Source organism: Dromiciops gliroides, chromosome 6 (genome assembly GCF_019393635.1).
Source record: "Dromiciops gliroides isolate mDroGli1 chromosome 6, mDroGli1.pri, whole genome shotgun sequence".
Lineage (NCBI taxonomy): Eukaryota > Metazoa > Chordata > Mammalia > Microbiotheria > Microbiotheriidae > Dromiciops > Dromiciops gliroides.
In genome coordinates, this window is record NC_057866.1 from 253,218,961 (window position 1) to 253,228,762 (window position 9,802).

At 40.8% G+C, this 9,802-nt stretch overlaps 1 pseudogene; it reads left to right on the forward strand.

Annotated features, from left to right (window-relative positions):
* Window positions 1-8,001: 8,001 nt before the first annotated feature.
* Window positions 8,002-8,886, forward strand: LOC122732527 (annotated as a pseudogene).
* The last annotated feature ends 916 nt before the right edge of the window (window positions 8,887-9,802 follow it).

Consider the following 9,802-nt stretch of genomic DNA (forward strand, 5'->3'; position numbering starts at 1 on the left):
TGTAAGATGTTGGTCTATCAGGATCTACTCAGTTCTGGAGTGAATCTGGCTCTTGCATATTTCTTTTTTGAATTGTCTTGAATCCTGTTGATGCTTTCTTTGTGTATTGTATTTTCTGTCTTCAAAAATCTCCCAGGTGTTTCAGTCTGGGATCTTTCAAGCTTTCATTGTGCCCAAAGTTGCTTGATCCAGGGTAAAATGTGATTGTTATCCAGCAGGTCTGGTCTTTGCATGTTGGTTTACATGCACTCTTGGTGAAGCTGGGAATTGGTGAAGCCATTCTGGAAAGCAATTTGGAACTATTCCCAGAAAGTTGCCAAATTGTGCATACCTTTTTGATACATACTATACTTGTACCTCTAAACAAATCAACCAAAGAGGAAAAGAACCAATGATACAAAAATATTTATAGGAGCTTTTTGTGGTACCAAAAAATAGAAACTAAGGATCTGTTCCTACTCCGGAGTGTAAGAGACATAGCTTCTATTTGGTACCTGTTCAACATTATCAACATCCTCCCTTTTGGATCTGGGACTTCTTGCCCTACCACACAACCATAGTCCCTAGTTCAGTTTCTTAGCTGAAAGCCTCCAGTTTCAGGAAGATCTCTGTCCTGGTTGGAAAACATAGTGGGTGGTTACTAAATATTTCTTGACTATCGATTATTGGTAAACAGGCAGTATGTTTTTGTACTGTTAACTAGGAAATAAGGTGGAGGCCTAGTTCCCAGTGAAAAATATAATGATGAATGGTCCATCTGTCACAAACCAGGGTGATTCCAGGGCTGGTTCCAGGGCAAGAAGATGGAGATGATGGCTAGAAGATAAGTAGCGTCATCTCTTCCTTTATTTTTTTTTACCTTTTTAACCTTTTTTGGGGGGGAGGGCAGGGCAATAGGGGTTAAGTGACTTGCTCAGTGTCACACAGCTAGTAAGTGTCAAGTGTCTGAGGCTGGATTTGAACTCAGGTCCTCCTGAATCCAGGGCTGGTGCTTTATCCACTGTGCCACCTAGCCCCTTGCTTTACTTTTTATAAAATACTCAGATTTTTCTGAGACTGATGGCCACTATTTTATCCAATACATTATTTTCATCTCTGGTACAGTTAAATGGGAGGAGAAAAAGCACAGAAATTAAAATTAAGCCCAAGGATACTAATGTCACGTCTTCCTCTCAGCACTACCATTCACAAGAAAAGCTTCTTAGAAGAAATTAAATTAGGTCAAATTTTGCAAAAGGGTGAGGATTAGAAATGACACAGAAAAGGAAAAGAAAGGAAAGATATGTTCAAATGCATAGTCAAGAAAATGGAAATCTGTGTTGAAGACAGCCGTATGAGGAACCTGCCTACAATGGAGGGGTCAGGAAGGGAAAAATCAAGAAGTGTCAGGGAGTAGGTTGACAGTGGGAGGGCATTGGATACAAGTCAGCAATGACAAAAAAGCTTCTAATTAAGGGTCAGGTCCTTGACAAGATGACAACTGCTTTGAGATGATTGTATCCTAAATTAAAACTATTCTTGTCTAACCTGATTAAAAAAAAAAACAGCTCCACATATATTTGCAGAATATATGTGGCTGAGAAGTGCTAGTCTCAGCCAGATAAAGAGCTTGTCCAAGCTCTTGTCCAAGTTTTGGACAGTGTTCCAAATGTTTTTCCTTCTCTCCATTCCTTTCTTTTATTTTTCATTTATTTATTTAGGTGGGACATTGAGGGTTAAGTGACTTGCCCAGGGTCACACAGTTGGTTAAGTGTCAAGTGTCTGAGGTCGGATTTGAACTGAGGTCCTCCTGAATCCAGGGCTGGTGCTTTATCCACTGTGCCACCTAGCTGCCTCTCTTGCTTTTATATGAATGTATTTTATATTGCAGCTTAGAGAACAAGCTGTGGCATTGTGGTCATTCTATCAGCAGATGGCAGTCTTGGACCACAAAGTCCTGGTGCAGGATGCAGGCAAGAGCATCTTTAGTTCTGCTGAGGATGCTTGCTGCCCTTTCTGTTTCCTTCATCAAACTCCAACAGATTCATGAGATTTTGCCCCTCTCAAAAGGCCCTCACTGTCCCAGTCATCTTCAAAGTCACTGTAGTAGCTATTGGTAAAAAGCAAAGCTGAATATAATTGTAAAAACGGTTTGATTGATTTGGATTTATTCAGTTTCATTTATTAGAATCTCCATGATAAGCATATCCTTTTTGGGGTGCTAGATTTGAAGTTCTCTGCTTTTCTGTGTGGCTTTGAGCAAGAAAACCACTGAAATTCTCTGGGACCCACTTCCTCATCTGTAAAACTATGAGGTTGAACTAGATAGTGTCTAAGGGTCTTTCCAACTCCTCTAGATCTATGACCCAATAAACTGCGACATTTTCTTCTCTAGCATCTAACATACTAGAGTGAATTACACTATTTTGAAAACCTACAACCTTGATTTCACTATTGTGGGAAATTCTTGCTGAAACTCAGCTTATCATTAGAGGCAGGCAGTGCCTCTGTAACTCAGTAGTCTCAGAGAATTGTTTAGGGTACTATGCAGGTGTGTCTTGCTCATGTTCACACAGATTTTCTCTTATGCAGTTTTCATGTATGATTTCTTCAAATAGAGCTCTAGAAAACCAGACTTTGTTAAAAGGCCATTGGGATTCAAATGGAGCTACTTGACTATGCCTTTAAACCCAAATCACTCTGGCTCCCACTGATTGTCCAATAATAGGTCCCAGCCCAAGCCTCACTTGCTCATTGTTTGGGTTTTGATGACTCAGGGTGAGTGTAAATAGTAGTTTCTGTTCTGGCCAGAGACTCTGAGGGTCTTCTCCTCCCAGACTGAATCTTTTATGAAGGCAAACTAGACCATCTTGTGTCTCAATTCTTACCCATTTTTTTTTTTTTTTTTTTGCAGGCACAGGGTCACACAGCTAGTAAGTGTCAAGTGTCTGAGGCCGGATTTGAACTCAGGTCCTCCTGAATCCAGGGCCGGTGCTTAACCACTGCGCCATCTAGCTGTGCCCCTTATCCAATTTTTAATCACTGAATGGGCATTGCCTCAGAGAAACTAAGACTTGGGGAAGATCTTAGTTTAAAAAGGCCAAAGTAAAAATAAAATAAAATAAAAATAAAAAGGCCAAAGTCTCCCATTGAAAAAGGGGACCATCACCAGTCCTGACTTAAGTCTTGCCGCAGGACTCTGATTAGTTTGGACGAGGGCGTGAGGCTGATGATTTTGTACCAAGCTGCCTCATTTAAATCTAATTCACTTGCAAGTCAAGACATCACCCTGCTGATGTCATCCTGATGTCTCTTCGAGAATGAAGGGGCAACAACTATATATCAGAGATGCAACTTGAATTCAGATCCCCTTGCCTCCAAAGCAAATTTGTATCAATTATACTATACTCTCCTTCTCATTATACATAGTAGAGTTCTCATTTTACAGAAGTAGACCACACCTCAATGTAAAGTACTTTTACACAATGTGAATGGGACCCTGTGGCCATGGCGGGAGGGGCCTGGCACATTCTTCAAGGACAGGTAGGGATCAGGGACCAAGAAGTAAGAAAATGCAGGGGGTAGGGGTGGGTAGATGGATGGAAGACATCTGAAGGGGCTAGATATGTGGGCATGTGGGCAGAGTGGGGCAAAGCTCCTTCTCCTCTCTCAGTGCTGGAAGTCTCAAGTCAAGTCCCCAGTCTGGTGGCAGTGGTAGGGGGCAGTTTGTCTGCTTTTACTTGGAGGGTTTTTTTCATTGGTAGAAGAATGAGGAGACCACTCACTGAGCTCAGAGCCAAGGGGGAGAGAGAGGGAGAGGGGGAGGGGGGAGAAAGGGAGGGAGAGAGGGAGAGAGAATGAGACAGAGATAGAGAGAGAGGGAGGGAAAGGGAGAGAGAACAAGAGAGAGCGCACAGTACTGTATAGTAAGGTTAACATGTGGGGGTTTTTTGAATTCATATTTCTTATAGAATTTTCATAATTTGAATTTACATAAAGCAAGAACTGTCTGTGCTTTAAAAACATTCATTGAGGGGGCAGCTGGATAAAGCACCGGCCCTGGATTCAGGAGTACCTGAGTTCAAATCCGGCCTCAGACACTTGACACATACTAGCTGTGTGACTCTGGGCAAGTAAGTCACTTAATCCCCATTGCCCCGCAAAACAAAAACTAAAACAAAAACAAAAACAAAAACAAAAACAAACCCATTCATTGAATGTATACATAAATAAATGAAAACTCATGCCATTTACTGCTTATAGCCAAATTCACCAATATTCAACTTTTGTTATAGTAATCCTAAAGACAACTGATTTGAAAGAATATAATCCCTGTGAAACAGCCCACTGGGAATGATTTTAAATAAGGTCATCTTCTCTACCCAGCTAAGAGAAAGGACATGAATATATTGAGAATTGTTCATGACACACTGATAGGAACAGGGATTTATTTGATCTTAAGAATAATTTCTTCCAAATTCAGTATAACAAAATTTCTTCCAAATTCAATTTTAAAAGTCTGCAAACTTTTGCCTAAAGATACAGGGAAGAGTTTTTAATAAAAAAACTAATTAGCACCAAAGAATCTCTATTTTTCATCCCAGGGTCTTTGTTATGGTCAGGAAAATACATCATTTTGGGATAATATGCATCTCTACATTGTGTCTAGGATCCTTAAAACCTGAAACATAAAATTTACCAGTATTCCCCCAAATTCCACCCTTTGCAAAAGGACAAACAGGGATGTGAGACAGACTGGGGTTAAGTGACTTGTACAGGGTCACACAACTAGTAAGTGTTTGAACCTGGATTTGAACTATAGTAAGGTGCTTAACTGGAGGCAGTGAGGTGACTCAATGGATAAAGTGGTTCTGCCCAGAGTGAAGAAGACCTGAGTTCAAATTTGGCCTCAGAGACATACAGGCAGTATGACCCCGGGCTGGTCACTTAACCTTTGCCTTAATTCATTGGAGAAGGAAATGGCAAACCACTCTAGTATCTTTGCCAAGGAAAGCCTATGGATGACAGCATTGGCTTGCTATGATCCATAGGGTCACAAAGAGTTAGATACAATAACTATGTGCTTAACTAGAGAAAATGCATCTTAGAATTTCAAATCAATTTGTCATTTTTATTTTCCAAAGTAATTAGTTTCATTGCCAGCTATGTGGAGAAGAAAATAAGAGACATGCTTTTGGTTGGCATGATAGGAATTATTTTAATAAGATAATTCCTGAGGAAGATCATGATGTCTCTGGTCACATACAGTGTCGTAAGAAACAAAAGAAGAATGGTCCAATAAAAATATATCACTATAATGTGGCATTGCTTAATTACTGCTCACACATTTGTGTAAGTACTCTTAAGAGTGACAGTAACATTTTGAATTTATTAAGGTATTTCTTCTAGTAAGATCATGGAACTTTCACATATTTTCAACTGTCCTCAGAGATAGAACTAATACAAGGGCCAGTTGGAACTTTGCTCTCAAGTGCTAACAACACCTTAGTATCTAGTTAACAGGAATTGAAATGCACATGCTCCCAGAGTGAGCTCTTATCTCACACACAACCAGACCATTGCTTCCCCCTAGGTGTCTGTGTTGGAATTTAAAGGTATGGTTAGCATGTTTGCCCTGGGAACATTTTGTGCTATTTGACTTTCAGCAATAGGAGAAGTGTGAGGACTGAGAGAAGGGTAGAAATTGCTAATTAAAGTTCAGGTCACTCAATTAAAAAAAAAATTTTGTTGTTGTTGTCAACTTAACACATCAATCATCACAAACATTTCAACATATAAAGAAGAACAGGGGGAAGCTAGGTTGCACAGTGGATAAAGCATCAGCCCTGGATTCAGGAGGACCTGAGTTCAAAGCTGGCCTCAGAGACTTGACACTTACTAGCTGTGTGACCCTGGGTAAGTCACTTAACCCTTGTTGCCCTGAAAAAAAAAACATACAAAGAAGAACAAAATAGATTCCATATTAAACTATAATCTTTCTGTTTCTCTCTGCATCTATACACCAAAACCCAGATCAATTCATGATTGTTCATTGCATTGATGAAGATTTCTGGAGGCCTTCAAAAGTTACTTTTCTTCGCATTATTGTGAAAATTGTCTTCTTGACACTTGACACTTCACTCTGTATCTGTTCTCACAAATATTCCCTGGTTTCTCTAAATTCACACCTTTTGACATGTTTTGATGCAGTAATTTTATTTTTTTGGTAACTAAGAGATCATTGACAGTTTTTTAAAAGTTTTTCCCATTCATTCATTCATCCAGGTTACTCAGTATTTTATTTTTTCCCCAATTATATGTAAAATAATTTTTACATTCATTTTAAAAATTTTGAGATCCAAATTCTCTCCCTCTTTTCCTCCCCACCCCTCTCATTGAGAAGACAAGGAATTTGATATAGGTTATACATGTGTAGTCTGATGCAGTAACATCACACATCATATCCATGTACCATAATTGGTTGATCCATTCCTCAATTGATTCCTACCCACTTTTTCCAATAGAATCCAGTAAATATTAAGTACATTACATTAAGTAAATAAATAAGTACCAACTTTATGCCAGGAACTGTGTTAAGTGCTGGAGATACAACTATGAAAGAGAAAGGGAGCTAGTATCAGTCAAAGATTGAGTTAGCAGCATAGTGAGGAGATTAGAGGTAAGGAGCATTTTGTTTGGTTAAATTGAAACTAGGCAGAACAAAAGATGCAGAGTGGATGCCAAAAAACTCGCTTTGTTTCCAGCTCTTTGCTACAACAACAATACCAACAGATGCTGCTATAAATATTTTCGCTTATGTGAAAACTTTTCCTTTGTCTTTGATATTTTGGCTATGCATAGGTATGTGCCCAGGAGAGGTGTCCCTGGGTCAAAGAGCTTGAACAATTTGGAGATATTTATGGCACAGTAGCAAATTGCTAGTTTGACCTCACCAATAGCCCCATCAATAGTGTATTAGTGTATTTATTTATTTTCCAAAGTCCCTCCAACAATTGATATTTTTATCTTTAGTAATCTGTCAATAGGCTACGTACATTTCTCTTATCAGTAATTTTTAGTATTGTTACATGGTTGTTGATAGATTACATTTCATCATTTAAAAAAATGCCTGTTCGGGGGACAGCTAGGTGGCGCAGTGGATAGAGCATTGGCCTTAGATTGAGGAGAACCTGAGTTCAAATCTGACCTCAGACACTTGACACTTACTAGCTGTGTGACTCTGGGCAAGTCACTTAACCCTCATTGCCCTGCAAAATAAAACAAAACAAAAAGGCTATTCATACCCTTTTGTTGTTCATTCATTTCAGCTGTGTCTGACTCTTCATGACCTCATTTTAGGCAAAGATATTGGAATTATTTTCCATTTTCTTCTCCAGCTCATTTTATAGATGAGGAAACAGAGTTAAGTGATTTGCCCAGGGTCACACAGCTACTAAGTGTCTAAGGTGAATTTGACTTAGCAAATGGCTCTTGTCCTTAATATTTGCATCAATTCTCTAAATATATTGGCTATTAGGACTTTATTTGAGAAAGGTATTTTTCCAATTTAGTTTCTAATGGTTTCGCTTCTAATTTAAATTGCATTGATTTTGCTTGTACAAAAAATTGATAAAATTATGTAATCAAAATTGTCTTCTTTGTCTTGGTTGTCAGCCTATAGTGAACAATATGAATTGTAGATAATCTCAGAACCATGAATACCTAAGTTCAGATCCTGGATCTGTGTGGTAAGGAGTAATATTCTAACCCTCTACCCTGATGTATTTTTATGGTAGTTTTTCCTTTAAAAATATGGAGAGGCGCCGGTCCTGCTCGCTTCCCAGCCTGCCCCGTGCAGCCCAGGCATGCCCACTGCGGGAGGTGCGGGCCCCGGCCTGGGGAGTGGCGCCGGTGGCGGCAGCCGGGGCCAGGGGAGCCGAGGGGGGCCGCGGGCAGGCTCTGTGTTTCCAGGCTCTTCACGATGAAAGATTTTGGGGTCCTTCTCTTTCCTTCTCCCTGTAGTTGATAGTTTGGGTGGTGGAAGTGATGCAGAAGTAGAGATGGTTGACAGTGTCAAAACGTTTCTCCATGATCTTGTCAGGGGAATCAAGGACTCCATCTGGGGCATCTGCACCATCTCCAAATTGGATGCCCGGATCCAGCAGAAAAGGGAAGAGCAGCGTCGAAGAAGGGCAAGCAGTGTTTTAGCACAGAGAAGAGCCCAAAGTGAGGAGAGGAAACAGGAGAGTGAGCCAAGGATAGTGATTCTGGCTCAGTCTCCTCTTGTTTTACCGAGTATTTTTCCCTGTGCTTCAGTCAGTAACAGCTCAAATTATTGGATGTCTGGTCCTGGCTGGAATTTATCCTCACTTCTACATGCTTTTTAACCTCTTACTGCAGGCCCTTTTCCTGATCCAGGGCATGGTTGTCAGTCTATTCCCGATCCATCTCATTGGCCAGTTGGTCAGTCTCCTGCACCAGCAATTATCCAACATTGAAAGGAATTGGCCTTACTACTTTGGATTTGGTCTACCCTTGGCCTTCCTCACAGCAATACAGTCTTCTTACATCATCAGTGGCTGCCTCTTCTCTATCCTCTTCCCTCTGTTCATCATCAGCGCCAATGAAGTGAAGACCCCTGGGAAAGCGTATCTCTTCCAGTTGCGCCTCTTTTCCTTGGTGGTCTTCCTAAGCAACAGACTCTCACAAGACGGTCTACCTGCAGTCTGCCCTGAGCAGCTCGGCCTCTGCCGAAAAGCTCCCTTCACCTCACCCATCTCCTGCCAAACTGAAGGCTGCTGCAGCCCACTGAGCTGCCTCCAAGGGGAGGGATGGCTTTGGGGGAGGCACTGATGGTGGCTTCCTCAGTTTCCCCTCACCCAGGGAAAGCAGGACCCACCCTGCCAAGGGCCCTTAGCACATTCCCTTTGTTCTCTGTGGGATCTGGAGTTTCACTGTCTTGTGAGTGTAGACCAGAATCTTTTTGATGTCAGGTGTGGATTTTTAATGCTGTCGCTTGTCTCAGTGACCGCAGATTTTTCTGCAGCTGTTTTCTAGCCTTTGCCAGCCCTGTGCCTGTGCTGATTTGAACACTTTGCTTTTCTCCCCGTGCCATCCCTCTCCTTTGCTCTGCCACCCTTGGATGAATGGATTTTGTAAATCCAGTTTGTTTGTTTTTGTGTGTGTGTGTGTTTTATTTTGTTTTGTTTTGTTTACATGTAAGGGAAAAAATAAAATACCTTATACATAAAAAAAAAATATGGAGACATTCTCTAAGACTTGGTTGACTCGGAGCCTCAGAGTGTTGACAACAATTTCCTCATTGCCTTAATACAAAGTAGCCAAAGGAGCTTCAGGGGATCCCTGATTCTTGGCTGGTGAATCATGAGTAGGCTGAATCAACTCAAGGGTTACACTTGTTAAATGCCTGTAATTGTTCAATATCCTTCTCCTGTAATGACTAAGTAAATCTCTTTTTGTTAAGTGCTGAATGACCTATGAGTATGTCCTTCCATTCAGATCAGACCTAAACTACCAAGAGATGGGCCTGAGTCAGGCCCACCCTAGAGCAATTGGTATACTCTTTAAAAAAAAATAATTAACTTTTTTAAATTGGTATATTCTTGAAGGATCAGACTGTGGTGACCTCACTAAAGTGGGAGGTCAGTATTTCAGAGGTGGTGAATTCAGTTTGGCCATTCAGCAGGAAAAGAACTATGTGAGCATGCTCTGTATCCTTAAGAAGTGTAGCTTAAAGATAATTGCCTTAAACTGTGTTTTAGGACCTCTAGATTTGTGGGGCCAGAAGGCCTGGTAATTTAAG